The 20,982-nt window shown below is 36.5% G+C and overlaps 1 long non-coding RNA gene across 1 annotated transcript in view; it reads right to left on the bottom strand.

Annotated features, from left to right (window-relative positions):
- LOC134752734 (uncharacterized) overlaps window positions 1-20,663 on the bottom strand; it is a 68,787-nt gene extending 48,124 nt beyond the window's left edge. The window contains exon 1 of the long non-coding RNA XR_010128765.1: window positions 20,602-20,663. This is a non-coding gene — a long non-coding RNA (uncharacterized LOC134752734). The remainder of the gene's footprint in view (window positions 1-20,601) is intronic.
- Between the last annotated feature and the right edge of the window lie 319 nt (window positions 20,664-20,982).

The raw sequence follows: 20,982 nt of genomic DNA, 5'->3' as shown, positions 1-20,982 counted from the left end.
ATAAAAATCGACAAAATTCGATCAAAATTGACACTTGGCGCGCATGATCTTTCCCGTTCTTTCTTGCGAAATGTGACAGCGACAGCGGCAAACCGATGGAACGGCCTTAATGACGAGACATGACTATTTGTGACGTTTTCATCCAAAAATGGATTAGCTTGGAATGGATTGGATTATGGATTAATGGATTGGATTATGGAAATAGCGCCTTACTGACAAGCGACAATAAGTACCCTTTTGGTTGAAAATGGCACATAGTCTTCGTTGAAAAATGATTATCTTTTTAAAAAAAAAAAGATTGACCCTAAGTTTACTTATACCTACCCAATCCGTGGGTACGAAGGGTACGAAGAAAGGAAGATATTTTACAAGTTTCATCCCTCTTGGGATTGAACTCTCCCCGTAACGTTTACCTCTAAAACTTCGTTTATTTCACAGGGATGTTGATCCGATAAATGCATGAAAAATAATATATTTCAGGTAAGGTAAGTATCTCTTATATATTTATGTTTTAAGTATGCTTATTATAAACATTAATAATTATTCAAAATTTATTTTAGTTCCTTGTAGTTTTAGTAGGAAGGGATATCTTCACATTTATTTTAAAATCACATTTATGTTTTTATTATCTCAGTATATTATATGTAGGTACTTTACTATGCAGTTGCCTGCCTATTTACAAAACGCTCTAATTAAGAGCAAGTACATAATTCGTTTAATTAAGCGTAAATGTAAATAAACTTCGTTGGACTGTAATTAATGAATAGCTGAAGAAATTTACGATGTCACTGTGGTCCAATTAAATTGTAGGGTACCTAAGCATTAAGCAATTGCAAAGCAACATAAAAATCCAGAGCCCAGCAACACCAACAAACTCCGACACCGACGTCGACATCAAATAATATCTATCTTTATTTTTATTATATTGGAAGGGCGTGAATAAAATAGTAACTATACAATTTCATAAATTAATTTATGTAAGAATAGTGTGTCGAAAAGAATATCGCTGACTCGCTCTGGCAAGTTCGACTGCGCAGACAGACACGGAGGACGTTCAGTAAGTGCATGTGCCAAGGGCGGACCGTGTTGTCCTCCCTTTAAGAATATCGCTGACTCGCTCTGGCAAGTTAGACAGCGCAGACGGACACGGAGGACGTTCAGTAAGAGTAAGTGCATGTGCCAAGGGCGGACCGTGTTGTCCTCCCTTTAAGAATATCGCTGACTCGCTCTGGCAAGTTAGACAGCGCAGACGGACACGGAGGACGTTCAGTAAGTGCATGTGCCAAGGGCGGACCGTGTTGTCCTCCCTTTAAGAATATCGCTGACTCGCTCTGGCAAGTTCGACAGCGCAGTCGGACACGGCGGACGTTCAGTAAGTGCATGTGCCAAGGGCGGACCGTGTTGTCCTCCCTTTAAGAATATCGCGGACTCGCTCTGGCAAGTTCGACAGCGCAGACGGACACGGAGGACGTTCAGTAAGTGCATGTGCCAAGGGCGGACCGTGTTGTCCTCCCTTTAAGAATATCGCTGACTCGCTCTGGCAAGTTAGACAGTGTAGACGGACACGGAGGACGTTCAGTAAGAGTGAGTGCATGTGCCAAGGGCGGACCGTGTTGTCCTCCCTTTAAGAATATTGCTGACTCGCTCTGGCAAGTTAGACAGCGCAGACGGACACGGAGGACGTTCAGTAAGTGCATGTGCCAAGGGCGGACCGTGTTGGCCTCCCTTTAAGAATATCGCTGACTCGCTCTGGCAAGTTAGACAGCGCAGATGGACACGGAGGACGTTCAGTAAGTGCATGTGCCAAGGGCGGACCGTGTTGTCCTCCCTTTAAGAATATCGCTGACTCGCTCTGGCAAGTTAGACAGCGCAGACGGACACGGAGGACGTTCAGTAAGTGCATGTGCCAAGGGCGGACCGTGGTTGTCCTCCCTTTAAGAATATCGCTGACTCGCTCTGGCAAGTTAGACAGCGCAGACGGACACGGAGGACGTTCAGTAAGAGTAAGTGCATGTGCCAAGGGCGGACCGTGTTGTCCTCCCTTTAAGAGTGTGCGCAGAAATAGAAAAATTAAGGTGTATCATCTAATTTACTTACTATTTTCATTACGTTTCAAATGAGTGCCTATTTGTGGATAGTTATGCATGCTAATGATTTAGGTACGTCAAAGCAGTGCCTGTTTAAGTAATGATATCCATTTTTGTTCCTCAATTTGGCCGTTATATCGTACTATAATATAACTTACTTCCGTAACATAAAATTTATATCATTATGACAAAAGAAATTTATTAAATAAGATGTTTTGATAATATGTGTACATATTTTGATTAGCTTCTTAATATCTCGGCAGATGTAGGTGAACGTACGCTCCTACATTGCGCGATATATCACCACGCCGAGATATATTTCTCAATTACACAGTTATTTGTTACGAATACGCTACGAGCGGCAATGGTTTTAGACAAAATAACTGGAGTGTGTGTAGCGATGCATTTACAATAACCAAAGAGGATATAATAGGATAGAGCGGTACTGTCATAGTAAATTTTGTAGCCAAAGTAAATTCACTGCCATCTATCGACACGCAATTAAAACTAAAAATAAAAATATCAAAAAATGTAGTTATATATGGATAAATGTTTTTTTTTTAATTGCAATATTTGCATTAATTATTTGTATATTATTTTGACCCATGTTCTTTCATTGATATGCGTTAAAATTGTTAAATAACAAACAAAATCATCAACGCCATCTATACGAGAGTAGGCCAAAGGTAGTGTCGCCATCTGATCGAGAATCAAATTTTCTTGATTTTCTAGGCACGTTTTTTCCTTAGGCTGTATCCATCTATTACGGAGTTATATCTATCTTTGATAATAACAAATGTCGAAGTGTAGGTGTTATTAGTTATGTATAATAAATAAATAAATTAAGAATTAAAAAATCGGCCAAGTGCGAGTCGGACTCGTGCACGAAGGGTTCCGCTGCCGTATATAGTCGACCAAAGTTTCATGTCGATGAAACGGCAGTATTACCGTTTCATCGACATGAAACTTTGGTCGACTATTTAAAGACGCATGTAAAACGACACTGTTTGTTCTACAACTTGTATACTGTGTGAAATTACTTGTCCTTAATTTAATAAAAATGTTACCCATAAACTGCTATGTCTACTCTGGCCTGGCCTGTTAAAAATATGTTACCTATTGCTTTAACCACGCTTAACATTTGTATTGTAAAATAAAAAGTAATATAACTGCGAAAATGTCACAAATTTATTGTTATAAAGTACTTACGCAGCGTGTCTCTGTATTTCTTTGCAGAAAGTAAACATTAGCAGAAGTAATTCAAAAGTTGAGTCTTTGTCTCTACTTGGTTTGTTAACGTCAGCTCAATGCAAATTCAGAGTCCGTATTTTAAAATCAAATAATGTTATACGGCTTTTTACAAAAAAATATCTAAAAGTAAGAATTGCTTGAATGTCATATATAAATAGTTATGTAAGTGTAACTGTGGTGTCATAGTTCTACGCGAATACGATTTATTATATTAGTTATGTATATAATAATAAATATAAATATCACTATGTTTGACCATTTTGGAAACATTCAATTATGAAATTATGAAAACCTATTGACAGATTCATTCACGTAAATTTTATTCATTTTGATGCCCTCTTTTTATGATAAAAGGTTTCTACAAACTGTTATTTAGAGCATCTGCTTGGTAATTAGTAGGAAAGCGGCACACGTCCCTGTCGCCGCCGGTTTTAGATTAAAGGCTGTAAAATCTCCAATTCAAATAGCGCCACGGAATTTGAATGAACCTTGGGTCCTACTATTGGTTTTGGAAAATACGGAATTCACAAACAGTTTGTTCTCGTTTACTGTTTTATGACTCGGTCCTACTAAATTAGGTAAGTATATTAAAATGAGGTCTACTGCGGCATAATAGAGGTGGTTGGAAATATGTGATCACAGTTAACTCACAGTCTATTAGTCGATGACTATAATTATGCGACTATTTTGTGTAACATAGAGTAAGTCAGAACTAAACACGAAACTCGTAGCTAAGGTGCCTTCTACTAGAAAACTAACACGCTATTATTGTACCAACCATCTGAGTTAAGAGGTCGACATATAAAGATAATTACTTACTTGTTTATGGAATTACCTTTATTATCTAGGTAATACAAATGAGAAATTTTAAGCGAAAGGTTAGGTTGGTACCAAATTAGTGACACATCTTTAAAAAGAGTTTTTATCTTAAAAGGAAAGTAATTTAGTCATAATAAAATGTACGGGATAATTCAATACACGAGCGATTCAAACAACAGTATTACAAATACAGCACGGTTGTTGACAGTCGATAAAGTTTAGTAACTAGAACTTAGTTAGCATTCAAAAGCCCATGCCCTTGGAGTCGACGGTTAAAAACTACGCGCGTGTACGGATTTAACTTAACCGTACTGAACTTACGAAAAATTGTAACAAAAAATAAAAAAGACAAAAGAATGCTTGTTATTTTATCGCTTATCTTTATTAAAAGCCGTTACACCCAAAATGATAGCCAATTTATTGATTCGATGAAGCTTCACAAATATCTAATAAATTATGCTTTTGTGAAGAAACAATACGAGGTCATTATTTCGTTTGGTAAAAAAATAACTCGCAAGGTTCTCGATTTCGAGTTTCACCAGTACCATATTTGGATCTGTCCGAATTACGCCGTTGAACAGAATCCGGAATGAGTTCAGGATCGCGACGTCTTGCCGAGGGATTTATTTCGGTTTTGCATAGCTATCACTGGATAGGCAGATGTTAATTGGCCGGTCATTTGCATGCGTTTGTGTTTTACAGTGGAAGAAGTCAAGAGACTGTAAAGCCCTGGAAGATCCCAATAAAACACTGCAATTCTGCATTTACCGAATTGCAGTCTTGCTGAAATAATATATTTTCGTAATTTTCGTATGCTTCCGGAAAAAAAAATTGTTTTCTAACAGTTGAAATTTTATTTGTTAACATCTCGTTACAGCGACTGGCAGTAGACGGTCGGGGCGACCCCGCAATACATGGAGGCAGTCAGTTTGAGAAGGAGGCTGGCTCAACTGGTCTCAGCTGGAAAGAGCTGGAAGTAGCCGCTCAAGATCGAGACAAATAGAATATTGTTCTTCGAGCCCTGTCTATAATGACTTGATGAGGGTAAACAGGAATGCATCATCATCATCACAAATATTTATTTCGTTAAAACGTTATTCAACAAAAGGTATCTTAATGTCTAATTTATGAAATTGGGTCAGAAATTTTATATAATAATCAATATGTTAATTTCATTTCAAAATCGCTATCAATAAATGTAAGCCGACTGTCATTAAAATGCAATTGTGACAGTTTCCCTATTCTTGTAAACAACAAAGAAAACGCGTACCCAAAGTCACACCAAAACCAGTTCGTTTTAATAACTGAAGCTAATAAAAATAAAGCAAGGTCACAGGAAAATGAAGGCACAAGCGGTGAAAGCGTGCGTAATGAAAGGTTGCGAGCGTTGACAATTCGTTTTTGCGTTAATAACGACCTTTCCTTATGAAAATTGTACCCAAACTGACGTGTAAATTCGTTGAGAATTTTATTAATAACGACATGGTGTTTGTTTTGTTTCTTCTTGTTTGAAGCTTGAGCTACTTATTTTAATTTGTGCTCGTGTGTAAAAGTGATTACTGATTAGATTTGTAGTGCAAGTTCATACATTTTTTCCGTGGAAAAAATTGTGATCTAGCATTAAACACTAGTCAATGGGTAAACAGCGCTTAGAAAGGGAATCTCTGTTTGCATTTTATAGTGTCAGTGTTTAATTCTTTGTGTATGGTTAATTAGACCATAGACATAAAAATAGAAATATTTTTTTAATGCCCAAAGAACACATAAATCGGTTAGACTTACTTTCATTTTTTTACAATAAGTAATCGAAAAGGTTTCCAAGCTGTCGAGGCACTATTATTGCAAAATGTCATCTTCACAGTACCTATAATTATATACATGTTAAATAGGTTTTAATAGGATCCGGATGATATAACTTCACAATTGGTTCCTTTTAGATTAATTAAAATCAGACTATGGAATCCTGGAGGATTCCGGAAGGAGAACTGTAAGAAGAAATCGGGGAACATCTTTTCATAAAGATAACAAAGAACACGAAAAACTGGGAAACCCCTTCTTCGAATTTTTTTTATCCGTTAAAAAAAATAGAATTTGCGAAGAATGCAAACTAAAACAAAAAAAAAATATGACATCCACTCCATTCTACCACATTTATTAACGGTACGAAATAGTTGATTTCCTATCTGCAAAATAAATAAAAACATAAATTCAATGTTGACACAATTGAAAAGATATCGAACGCGGTTATTATTTCATTTCATATTTACTCACACAAAAATTATGTAATGTTAATTCTAATCTAATTTTATGCCATTCATCCGCGAATAAGACTAGCGTAACACAAACAAAAGAAATTCGCGATATAATTCACCCGTTAGAAATTACGATTTACAAAGGGTTTTAGCTAAGTTATTTTACATTACTCTTTTGAAATGAGTTTTGCCGCTCGAGGAATACATATTCAGTTTTATTATTTCGAAGTGGAGTACAATTTAAGGCTTATATTTCACTTACCGTGATCCATGAAATATTGCCTACATTCTATAAGTAACTTGATAGAAGATAAACTCTTTGGTTTACCGAACTTGTTATTGAGGTATAGACTTGAGGTCCCTAGAGAGGTAGACCTTAGATAGTAATTTCTTGTTATCAACCGGTTATGGATCTGTCAGCTGTCAACAGTGACGTGTGTTAAAAAGTACAGCTTTGTCAATCAAGTTTTTGGCAAACTCAGCTTCTAGAATAGTAGTCGTTTGAAACATTTAAAATACACTTTACTCCGATCGTAGCTCTACGGCGTAGACCATAGTCTGTTAGGGTCCGTATGTATTAACTATCTTCCGGTTTCACTAATATGTAGTAAAATTGTGATTATTAACGCTAACGCAGAATGGGATACATAAGGTGGTAGGTACATCTATAACTACCTAAAAATTGTAATTTTAATGAGTGGGAGCGAGCCTTTTCCAGTGGATCGAAAACGACCCAATGGGTATAGGTATATTGTAAGGGTTAACACATTTACATACTATATGAGTATACAATGTAACTTCGATGTATACAATGCACAACGAACATATTTACAACTTACTACAGTTTCCACAGTTTCAGCGGATATGTTACTTTATTTTATTTCTCATGAATATTATGCCTAATGAATAACAACCTCTCTGTGAATTTTATACACACTACGATAAAATTTTGTTTTCCCCACACATCCTCCTCCATCCTCTTTATCTTTCAAAAACGAAAGAGAAATTTGCATTTTATACACAAACTGTGTTTCACATGGTAATAAAAATTGCTTATATAATAAATCTTTTGATAAAATAAAATAAATCTTTTGATTCATTAATACCTCACTAGGTAGAACCCTGCTAGATTAAATTCTGTTATTTAAGTCAATACCTACTCTTTGGCTAATGTCAAACATTCCCGCACCGAAAACCCCGATGTATGCTCATAATTAAATCTTCCTGAACTGGAATCAGAAAAGTAATGTAAGTATGTGAAAAGTAATTTAAGTGTGCGTGTTTATGTGATATGTTTGTTCACGTAACAAAATCAATTTCTTATTAAACTTTATTAAAATGACACACGGAGTATAAGCACATACACATATTTTTTTATACGAGTCATATCAATTATCAATTTATCACGAGCTTAATTATAATATTGTATATTAGCTTACCTTCGCTTAAATTATGTAAATCCGTTGCAATGTTAACTTTAGGTTTCAAATCCGTTACAACTACTTAAGTTTTGAATACATATTATAAATCTAATTTTACTTTTTTTACACTTATTATTTAAGTTGATTTATTATTCACAATACAATATCTGTCACTATCACTTCTTCACGAGAAACTTGTCGTACATCAACGATTATACTCCAATTTCAAAAAGTTTTCTCATTGATTTACGCGGGAACTTCCTGGGAAGGCGAATGCGGCCATCCCTCGGCACGCACTAAGAGCAACTGAATGGAAGCTCTACTGAGATAGCAGCATAAAGTGCTTTTTGCGTTCCGAAAACTAGGTTATTAACTATAATCACGGTATTTCTACATACATAAGGCTCATGTTTGTTAGTATTTCAGTTTTCAAGATGCTTTATAGATTAACACCTATCTAGCGTGCGATTCGGTGGATTATACTAATCCTATCTCATAGAAGACGCAGTAATTTGTAGGATATATTGGGGTAGTTTGCGGAATGGTCCCGAATTCTAATGCGGGTTTGAGGGATGACAAAACAATTATAATTATAATGACTCTTATCCGAATAGCAGTGCTCACAATTTGACAGCGACGCTGCTGGGTTTCGTAATATTACGGGGTTTACTCACATTTAATTGTTCGTATGCAATGTTGTTGTTTTTAGTAGATTTTGCCATTTCTGAAGGAGATATGTACTTGCATGGCGTAATACGCCCCTTCGACACATATAATAATATCAAAGAGAATATATAGGATAGAGGGGTACTGTCATAGTAAATTTTGTAGTCACAGTAAATTAACTGCCATCTATCAACACACGATTAAAACAAAAAATAAAAATATCAAAAAATGTATATACATATATATGGAAAGGATAAATGTTTTTTTATTTGTATTTATTATTTTTATATGATTTTGACCCATGTTCTTCTACTGATATGTGTTAAAATTGTTAAACAATAAAAGGCCAAAGGTTGCTATTGGTGGTAGCACCATCTGTGCGAGAATCAAATTTTCTTGATTTCCGAGGCACGTTTTTTCCTTAGACTATTTCATCTGTACGGAGTTATATAGGTCTTTGATAATATATACTATACATATATTATATTATGTGTCGGAGGGATGCGTCTATGGCGGTGGGCGCAGTACCTCGATGTTAATACATTAACACATTACTAATTTAGCTGTGAAGATGATACTTCACAGCTAAATTAGTATGCTACCAGTGCATGAAATATCTGTCGGACTCGTTAACCATATTTAGTGACTTGATGTGCCATTCTAGTACTACATGATGAAAATAACTAATCACTCAACTGGATTGGACTCAAATAAAATAATCATATGAAACCGTTCAAATCTTTATTCAAGTCAAGCTAGGCCGGCTCCAAGCCTACACCTCTGACCCGAGAAGATTTAAATCCCCCCTCAATTGAAGGAAAGAAAGGAAGGAAGGCCATCCCAATATGGGACCGGCGCGTTAGATTCTATAAGCTTTCAGAATAATCCTTCAGGTATAAGCCTCCAGGAACGTAGCGAATCAGGCACGAGGTTGGCTAACGTCCTATCTCTAGCACGGTCCGACCAAGAATCCTCCCAGCTCGGAGCTCGCTCGCGCCTCCAAGTCCACGTTGGCCAACCTGCCTGACCAGTTTACCAACATAACGACAAAAATGCCACCTCGTACCGAACTTCATCCAAGCTCAACCACTTGACGTTCCAAAGCCTTCTACCTGTCGTTTTAGCTCAACAATGCGCCAATAGATGGCGTTACTCTCTACACAACTTGATAAATTTCTATACAATTAAGTAATACATAGCCAAACATTGCTAATCGATTTTCTACAGGAGTCTAAAACTGAACTGTTACTCTGCAATACGTGTTTCTAGAGTCACGCTGCGACATATGTATTAAAGAGTGATACTTACTGATAACCGCTGTTTAAGCTTTATCCCTAAACTAAAATCTACAATGCCCGTTTCTAGCATCGCATGACCTCGAGTTCTGTATTACACGCTTGGTATATTTTACTTACTTTTTTATGTAAAGTCATTCGCTTTTTAACCGACTTCAAGATTTCAAAGGAGGAGGTTCTCAATTCGGTTGTATGTTTTTTTTTAAATGTTTGTTACTCCATAACTCCGTCATTTCTGGACCGATTTTGAAAATTCTTTTTTTGATTATAAGTATATATATATACAGATTGGTCCCGTTTTTGTCAAAAAGCAGTTCTGATGATGGTATACATGAGGAATCGAAGGAACTCCTCAAATATTAAAGGCATACATATAGCGATTTTAGTATTTTCAGCAACAAATCAAGCACTTACATTTAAAGAGTGACATTTGATGAAGTGGAACTGCTGATGATGATCAGAACGGAACTCTTCAATGACGCATAGTTCACGTTTGGCGATTTGTCCTCTTCGTTATGTTTGTTAAGCAAGTTAGGTTTCAAGAAACATTTTTGTCAAGTTCGAGTTCTGATGATGGGATCCATGAGGAATCGAGGGAACTCCTCAAATGTGAAAGGCATACATATAGTGATTTTTGTATTTTTATCAACAAATCCAGCATTTCCATTTTAAAAAGTGACATTTGATAAGTGGAACTGCTGATGATGATCAGAATGGAACTCTTTAATGACGCATAGTTTACGTTTGGCGATTTGTCCTCTTCTTTATGTTTGTTAAGCAACTTAAGTTTTTAAGACATATTTTTGTCAATCTCGAGTTCTGATGATGAGACCCACGAGGAACCGAAGGAACTCCTCAAATGTGAAAGGCATACATATAGTGATTTTTGTATTTTCATCAACAAATCCAGCATTTACATTTAAAAAAGTGACATTTGATGAAGTGGAACTGCTGATGATGATCAGAATGGAACTCTTCAATGACACATAGTTCACGTTTGGCGATTTGTTTTCTTCCTTATGGACCCAGACCTAAACTTGGACCCGGACTCGGACCCGGACCCGGGTCTGAACATGGACCTTAACTCGTACCCGGACCCGGACCGAACTCGGACCCAAACTTGGACCCGGACAGCCGGACACGGACCCGGACTCGGATCCAGACCCAGACCCGGACCCGGACCCGGAAATGCTACTAGAAAAGTGGGTTAGGTGGGTGGGTTTTTTTTGAACGGCGATTCTTACAGAACAGAATCAGAAAAGTAGGTTAGGTTAGGTCAGAGCTGTGACCCTTACAGAAACGAAATGCTATCAGAAAAGTAGGTTAGGTTAGGTTAGAACTGCGACCCTTACAAAAACGAAATGCTACTAGAAAAGTGGGTCGTTTTACCTCCTTTTCTACATAATTAGGCAAAAGATGCTGTCTTTTTCATTTCATTGTCTGGAATCTAAGAGTGCACCATCAACAATAAGTGAACTTTCAGCGGCATCCCCCATTGAAGTCGGTTTTTTTTTCTTAAAAATTATTAATTTTAATTTGTATTTTAATATTAATATTATCTTATTTTCTTTCCTAAATTAATGTCAATTATATTTATGTTGTAATCTATTTTATATGTAAATTTTTATAAGATCTAATTATAAAGAATCATTGTAAATAATGTTACAGAATAAATATTGTGTATGACATTATTTTGGGTAAAAGCTTTGTACGTACATATATTCTACACGCGAGGATATTCGTAATATCCTCGCGTGTTGTGGGACTGACATATATACTAGTGGCTCTGTGAGCTGTAGACCTCGCGAGCATAGCTTAAGATGGATGTGTCTAGGATGGTTTAAATAAGAGGGTAGAATAGCTATAGACAATAGGTACTTTTTTCATACAATTTCCATTTCGGGAGAAAACGGTTTCGACTAACTAAATCTTAACAAATCACTTTGATTTTGATGTTGATCGCTTCAGCATAATATTTTCTAGGTTTATAAATTTCGCTTCGAAAATTATTGTGGCTTTTTAGTAGGTACATTACCATTAGTTGAATCCTATGAAACTATTGATACTGGATAGGAATGGAATCGATTGGGATAAAAAATAGCATGTGAAAAATAAAAGTTTTCATTTCATACAAATTGTATGGGAAAAGTTTTCCTCGATTTGTGGCTTTCCTAGGCGAAGTTTTATATGGTCCCATACAAGCTTTTGATCGTGGATAGGAATGGGATCGATTGGCATCAAAAAAACATGGGAAAAGGCTATTAGGGACACAGCCGCAGTGGTTGACGTGAAACGTGGCGTGGAAAAGTTATTGCGAAGACCGCATAGGGCCGCTTAGGGACCTCATAGCGCCCTGTATGTAAGACTTGAATGTTGAGCTTTGCCCTACTCTACAGTGAAAAGCTTGTAGGTAAGAGAAAAAGGGCGCCGCAGGCATTTCTCAAAAATGATCTTTTTCTTGCATCCTGTAGGTACCTATGTTTTTTCCAAAATCGGTAAACCCCAATCTTCATTAATTTGAAATTGAGGGAAGGTTTTCTAAGACCATTTTCACGTAGCAGCACGGGATCTGGTAGTTGCCCTCACTGACCCAAACCACCCTGTATACCTGGCTGATTTTTGAATTTCTAAAAGTATTGTAATGCTTAGTAGTGGAGATATATTGAAGGGAGTCACACGAAATCAAGCGCTCGAAACTCTGAAAACCGCACAAGTGCGGGTCGGACTCGCCCACCGTGGGTTCCGTACGGTTTAGTATTTGTTCCTATAGCGGCAACAGAAATACATCATTTATGAAAATTTCAACTGTCTAGCTATCACTGTTCATTAGACACAGCCTGGTGACATGCAGACGGAGAGACGGACAGAGGAGTCTTAGTATGTAATAGGGTCCCGTTTTTATCCTTTGGATAAGGAACCCTAAAAATCGGCCCGTTTCGACCTCACGATGTCACCACATATCGAGCAAATTAGGCACTACTTAGCTAGGTCACCTGTGTTAAAGTGACATCTTTGTTAGTTATTATTAAACTTAACTTCACTATCTTGTTTAACATGGATGATCACTCACATGGACAGGCGTTGGGCAAAATTTTCTCAATTTTTATTGAATTTTTCAATAATATTATTGAATAATTGCCTCCATAAACGAATCTATACTACCTAAACCTCAAAGTTTATAGTGCAAAAAATCTACGTATTTTAAGAGAAATACTGTAAGTAAATATATATGAAATTCGGAATAAGGAGAACCACTTAAATCTAAATAAATGTATGGCTCCGCGGTTAAGAACACTAGAAAATTATAATAAAAAAACATTTGTTTTAGGTCTAGTTAAATAAAAGCTTGTAAAAATTAAACGAATACGCTTAGCCCGCGCTTGATCAATCAATAATATTATTTTCATTTTTTGAAAATAGAAAAATATAAAATAAATTAAAAAACAATACGAAATTTAAGTGAAAAAAAAAAATACAAAAAGTTATGCAGCAGCATACAATTACCGGGGATCGAACCAGGGACCACCCGTTGCAAACCTAAAAAAGCGACTGTTTGCAAAACAAGCCACGCTAGTTCTTATATTAGCTGACGAAATACAGCTACTCTTTCTCGAGTAAAAACTAAATATCTAAATACCGCCAAAACCAGCAATACAAAATTTCTGCATTTTTTGCCGTTTAATCTGTAAACATATCTCTAAATGAAAATACTGTTATGATATCCATACGACTATTTGTTTGGGCGCGAGCTATCACGACTCCGCCATTTTGAAAAATTTCCAAAAACCGGGTCGACAAAAAAAATATATTTAATCATAGAATTTGGTCACAAAATTTCACGAGAATCGGTTGAGAATTGCGACCTGTAGAGGAGAACATCCGGACATACAAGAGCAAAATGCGCGAGTCAAACCGTAGACTTTCGCTACGCTTCGGTCAACAAGTTTGTTTTATCCGCCTTTTCCATTGATATTTTTAGATTATTCGCAGAAAGTCGTTAATTTTTTTAATATATCTGAAACTTATAGAAAGCCGATATTTAGTTTAATGATATTTTATGATGACTTGCCTTGCAAAAAAATGGACAAACCGGAACTGACGTTTCTACTTTTCTCCTGTTCTATCGACCTATCATATCCCATAACTTACACTAGCAAGTGTGTTCAGTACATCTACTTATTATTTATTTCTACATAAAACTAGCCGTCATAGTGTGTGAATTCAAAAAGCACTATATTCGAACCATTATCCAAATATCTCAGTACGCTGATGTTTGCAGAGGGTCGTTCCGTGCCGAACCGATTCGGGCCGTGAAACAATGCACGCCGGAGTGTCCGTGGTATTCGGGTCCTTCTGTGCCCGGTTTTATGTAACGGCTATAAATAACAACCATATTTGAAAAAATAATATTATAAAAAAAAAACTTACCAGTTATCAGATCTAAAGGACTTTCTTCGTCTTAACTTTATGCAATTACTATAAAACCTGCCCTTATTTTATTTGACAACATTTTCGAAACTCTTAAGAAAAAATTGCTTAAATTGTAGTATGTTTTATTTATTACATACATGTCGTCATGTTGTATTTTCCTAAATAAAAATTAAATTTAATTATATTTTGTCAATACTTAACAGGAAATCAGGGGCCTAGCGAAGATGACAATCGTTAACAGAAAACACCAATCGGAAGTTAAATATAATGATAATGTATGGAAATAGTCACGTGACTTTTCGTGGCGTCTAAAGATAAAGATAAATAAGCATTTGTCATCCCGATATTTTTTTCAATTGTTTGTCGATGTACGATTGTCATGTTTGCTATAGGCACCCAGCTGCATCCGTAATTCCGTATACATATACCCATAAAAATAGTTACCTGATATCTAGGGCATATCCGTTTAATATTATTTGTTTATTTATAATGAGAAATAAGTGAAATAACTGACTAAGGTGGATGTCAAGGGAGTTCATGTCGAATAGCGCAAAAATGATGCCATAATTTTGCACAACTTAACGTAACGTAAACAATCAAAAGTATTAGTTTAAAACTAAATAATTATTTTTAACCGATTTCAAGATTTCATAATTTTTAAGAAAAAAAACCGACTTCAATGGGGGATGCCGCTGAAAGTTCACTTATTGTTGGTGGTGCACTCTTAGATTCCAGACAATGAAATGAAAAAGACAGCATCTTTTGCCTAATAATGTAGAAAAGGAGGTAAAACCACCCACTTTTCTAGTAGCATTTCGTTTCTGTAAGGGTCGCAGTTCTAACCTAACCTGACCTACTTTTCTGATAGCATTTCGTTTCTGTAAGGGTCACAGTTCTAACCTAACCTACTTTTCTGATAGCAGTTCTGTTCTGTGAGAATCGCAGTTCAAAACCCAACCACCCACCTAACCCACTTTTCTAGTAGCATTTCCGGGTCCGGATCAGAGTCCGGGTCCGTGTCCGGCTGTCCGGGTCCAAGTTTGGGTCAGAGTTCGGTCCGGGTCCGGGTCCGAGTTGGGGTCCATGTTCAGACCCGGGTCCGGGTCCGAGTCCGGGTCCAAGTTTAGGTCTGGGTCCATAAGGAAGAGAACAAAACGCCAAACGTGAACTATGTGTCATTGAAGAGTTCCATTCTGATCATTATCAGCAGTTTCCATTTCATCAAATGTCACTTTTTTAAATGTAAATGCTGGATTTGTTGATAAAAAAACAAAAATCACTATATATATGCATTTCACATTTGAGGAGTTCCCTCGGTTCCTCGTGGGTCTCATCATCAGAACTCGAGCTTGACAAAAATATGTCTTAAAAACTTAAGTTGCTTAACAAACATAAAGAAGAGGACAAATCGCCAAACGTAAACTATGCGTCATTAAAGAGTTCCATTCTGATCATCATCAGCAGTTCCACTTCATCAAATGTCAGTTTTTAAAATGGAAGTGCTGGATTTGTTTATAAAAATACAAAAATCACTATATGTATGCCTTTCACATTTGAGGAGTTCCCTCGATTCCTCATGGATCCCATCATCAGAACTCGAGCTTGATAAAAATGTTTCTTGAAAACCTAACTTGCTTAACAAACATGACGAAGAGGACAAGTCGTCAAACGTTAACTATGCGTCATTGAAGAGTTCCGTTCTGATCATTATCAGCTGTTCCACTTCATCAAATGTCACTTTTTAAAATGAAAGTGCTGGATTTGTTTATAAAAATACATAAATCACTATATGTATGCCTTTCACTTTTGAGGAGTTCCCTCGATTCCTCATGGATTCCATCATCAGAACCCGAGCTTGACAAAAATGTTTTTTGAAAACCTAACTTGCTTAACAAACATAACGAAGAGGACAAATCGCCAAACGTGAACTATGCGTCATTGAAGAGTTCCGTTCTGATCATCATCAGCAGTTCCACTTCATCAAATGTCACTCTTTAAAATGGAAGTGCTGTATTTGGTTTTCAAGAAACATTTTTGTCAAGCTCGAGGTCTGATGATGGGATCCATAAGGAACCGAGGGAACTCCTCAAATTTGAAAGGCATACATATAGTGATTTTTGTATTTTCATCAAAAAATCCAGCATTTACATAAAAAAGTGACATTTGATGAAGTGAAACTGCTGATGATGATCAGAATGGAACTCTTCAACGATACATAGTTCACGTTTGGCGATTTATTCTCTTCGTTATGGACCCAGACCTAAACTTGGACCTGGACTTTTTTTTGAACTGCGATCCTCACAGAACCGAACTGCTATCAGAAAAGTGGGTTAGGTTAGGTTAGAACTGTGACCCTTACAGAAACGAAATGCTATTAGAACATTGGGTTAGGTTAGGTTAGAACTATGAGTACTATGACCCTTACAGAAACGAAATGCTACTAGAAACGTGGTTGGTTCTGGTTTTACCTCCTTTTAGTCAGGCAAAAGGTGCTGTCTTTTTCATTTCATTGTCTGGAGTGCACCATCAACAATAAGTAACCTTTCAACGGCATCCCGCATTAAAGTCGGTTTTTTTTTAAATTATTACACTAAACAGTGTCTCCTTATATGTAAAAAAATTTGCAATTTAATAAACCTGCAAAATATTGCAATTTAATTTCTCGAAGGCAGAATTAGGCCAAGCCCGAATTTTGGGATTGAATAGCTGTTCTACCGATCAAATACCGTGGGTAGGATTCACCAAATGTTTGTTCAAATCGCAAGCCGAAGCTTTGGGTAGTCCACGTTTGGCCAATGTTCCGGACATACTTCAGTTCAAGTATTCGATTAAAGCAATTTGTTCTAATTTTCGAAATGGTTAATGCAAGAATGCATATCTGAAGTTAGCTTATCCACATAATGATCCATCCGCCATTTCCTAATCAATGCTGATATAATGGGCTATTAATTACACCCGCGTAAGAAGGATCCTCATGTCAAATTGAGTTTGTTGTTAGTTTAAGTCATCGAAGGTATCTAATTCAATGGAATAAGATACCTTCGGTATCGTATATTACATTAAAATGTTTACAAGATGGAATTTTAAAATGGGGTACTGAGGGCAGCTACCTGATCCCGTGTTGTTACACGAAAATTATCTTAGGAGAAAGGTCTCCTAGGTATGCCATTGTAATGGTACTAGAAGAGCGAGAAATGAGAGATAGTTTTTCATACCAATCTGACCCATTATGCTTTAGAAACATAATATTTTATTGACAAATCACTATTAAATCACTAAAAATAATAAATATCCAACTTACAATATTTTCCATACCTAAGTATAAGGTATGTTTTTCATCCAGCTCTATCCGTTCCATCTAATGCTCTAATTGTAATGTTTCCATACAATGTTTTCATGCTCAAATAATGATTGGCGTAAAAAAGGGCATGCAAATAGACACTTTTTTTTCATACTAAATGTATGAAGAACATTATTATTTCATTTCTGGATTTTGTAGTGCCCTATAGCTTAGATTGGTCCCTAAGAATCTTTTGATCCTGAAAATGGAATCGATTGGCAGGAAAAAAAAATTACGACATTGTCGTTGACTGTTTTTTTTCCAGTATCTGTAAATGCATATCGCACATAATTAAAAAGTTAGGAGTGGTCTTCAAATACCATTTTCCCGCACCAGTACGGGATCTGGTAGCTGCCCTCAGTGCCCCATCAAAAAATCCACCCCGTATAATTATCCACGTTATTTATTCGCAAACTAAGGTACTTTTGAATTACTGTAATTATTCCATTGATGACAAGGCGTGTGTGAAAATACCTACATGGAACAAGGAAAAATGCACCCACAAGAAAATATACCTATGTTGGTATGTATTTATAATATAAATAAATACTCTACTTCATTACACATTTCTCTGTTTGTTCCTTTTTTTTCACTTACTGTGACTTTTTATCCCTATTGTAAGCCCTTAGGCTTACTATAGGAAATTACATTAGCCTTACGCTTAGGCACATAAAAATGACAGGTTTGTGCGCTTAGGTAAGGCTAATGTCATTTCATAATTAGCGACATCGTATTTCGCAAGTTACCATTACCCGAGTCTATATAAAACTGGCCGTAAATCAATCCCGGGAAGAGTTTAATTCGGTAAGAACGATTTTAAAATAATATCCCGGTAACGACGTCATCAGTTACGCGGCCCCCGCGCTCTGACGTCCTATGCCATGGAGCTTTGACAGATGTAGAGTAGTACAAAAACATTATCTAGCAATTAATTAAATCAATTTAAAGTTAGGATAGGACCGTACCACTTAAAGGTTAGGTTGCCCATCGTGGCTCAACGTGGCAGCGCATGTTGTTTTTAACCCGTCGTGCTAATAGGGTTTCAAGGTACGAGGGTTAAACAAACTTTGCTCCCGAGTGAAACACATTTTTCATCACACCAACGCGAGAATAATACTAACTGTAAAATATTATAGTTATTAAATAATTGTTATTCAAAATCATTGCTGCTAAAAGTAATACTTTCAGTAATTATATTGACGTACAAAAAGTAGGACTTTTTTTTAATATTTCCTAAATACTTATATCATTAAAATTTAAAATGTCATCTCTATCGTTGGCTAACACCCCTGTTGTTTCCCGCTTCAAAACGAACCACTCACTACCCTAATGACCCTCGGCAATAAAACATCTGGTCTATTTTCCTACAATTTTTAACGAGACAAAAATATCATTAGTTCGCTTATTTATTCCCGTAACATGGTATTGTTCAACAAAATTAGGATAAATTTAAAATATTAACAGTTAACAGACTTTGATTAAGTTGAAAATGTCAGACCTTTTAGGTGAAATTTTGCACTCATTCTTCTATAAATACTTCCTTAAGTATTGTTTAATCAATTGAAGGTATGTGCGATCTATAGAGCTCCAGGCTCTGTGGTATTTTTCACAGATTACTTTTTTTTAGCAGTCTAGGTATGTATTTGCATGTGGGTGATGGGGCAAGTTTTGTGTCGTGTCGGTAGACCGTAACATTAAAATAATAAGTCAAATTTTGTGAATGAAATCGAGTCGTACCTATTTATGGATCTGATGAATGATGATATAAGTTACAGTTTTCAGGGTCCGTAGCCAAAATGTCATGTCCGTCGTCATGCACGGAACCCTCCATCAGGTATGCGAGATCAGACTAGCACTTTGACGTTTTTGACAGATTTTACTGCTACTACTAAATCAACCTGAGTGAGTTTTCATTCAACCTGTAGGTATACAAGCGCCGCGCACAGCTTTACGGAGCCCACTTATCATTATCATCGCATGGACTATAGCTTGTTTGCCATCATTATATATTATATTATGGAGACGTAATAGAGAAAGAAAATTATTCACTAGAATATAATGTTGAAAAAATCAAGCGTAACTGAAGAAGAAGAGCAAGTTTTCCTTGGCGTAACACAGACAAAAGGTATACAAAAAGCCATACGCGGGAGTAGCGGAACGGATGAATCCCGTTCATTACTATCCGCGCTACATTTGTTTCTGCTCCGCTTTTATTTTCTAATCGACTACGCACATGAGAATGAGGGTTATATTATTGACAACAGATATGTCTTCATTTGCAGTAAGTAAGATCTTTTTTAGGGTTCCGTACCCAAAGGGTAAAAACGGGACCCTATTACTAAGACTCCACTGTCCATCTGTCCGTCTATCTGTCTGCCTGTCTCTCTGTCTGTCCGTCTGTCTGTCACGAGGCTGTATCTCATGAACTGTGATAGCTAGATAGTTGAAATTTTCACAGATGATGTATTTCTGTTGCCGCTATAACAAATACTAAAAACAGAATAAAATAAATATTTAAGTGGGGCTCCCATACAACAAACGTCATTTTTTGCCGTTTTTTGCGTAATGGTACCTACGGAACCCTTTGTGCGGGAGTCCGACTCGCACTTGGCCGGTTTTTTTACCTACTCCATTTAGTCACAGCATTACTAAAGAGAAGGATCGCAGACTACTTATCAAGCTTACTATTAATTATACACCCTTCGGTCGTGTTTTAATATATCACCACTCGTTGCTAATTTCCATTTTTCGCACTACTTCTATCGTTGTACCTACTTATTGTACTCGTTGGTTTTCACAACAGGGGCGTTATATTGCGCCACGATAGTCGCGATACCCATGCTAACCCGTAAAAATAATCGAAACTGCCCGGTGACTGGTCTGTCTGCTACTCGTATTTATTACTTGCATTGGGTACAAAGAGCGGCAGCACATTGATGTCGTTGTTTTGAGTTTAAACGAATAACATTCACTTGGCATCGCTATTTAGGCTACGCACTGTAATTAGGTGGTAAACTAGGAAGACGAAGAGACACTTACCGCCGCTGCTGGTTGTTCGCATTGCAACGTACTCTAAATATTTGAAAAGTCCAAATATACGCGCAGCAGTCTTTTTGCTTAAGTGATATAAGCTTAAAAATACTTTTCTATCTGTTTTTGAGTTATTATCGATTGCACAGAGGATGCAACTGCATCGGAGCCGACTATTAAGCAGGTATTTTTATCCACACGAAATAATAATATTTTTTAACACCATTTGCCTCATTTTATAATTTATAACTACATATATATGGTATAAATATTTGACACTGACACTTTAAAGTTGGGTTATAGGCAACCTCGCGGAATCTCAGGCTCAAAAGTCACAAAATAAATAAATAATGGAACTATGGAGTGTAGAAGTAAAAGGAGGAAAATCTC

The sequence above is a fragment of the Cydia strobilella genome, chromosome 2 (assembly GCF_947568885.1).
Source record: "Cydia strobilella chromosome 2, ilCydStro3.1, whole genome shotgun sequence".
Lineage (NCBI taxonomy): Eukaryota > Metazoa > Arthropoda > Insecta > Lepidoptera > Tortricidae > Cydia > Cydia strobilella.
Note: the sequence above shows the minus strand (reverse complement) of the source record. Positions and strands in the feature narration are given on the sequence as shown.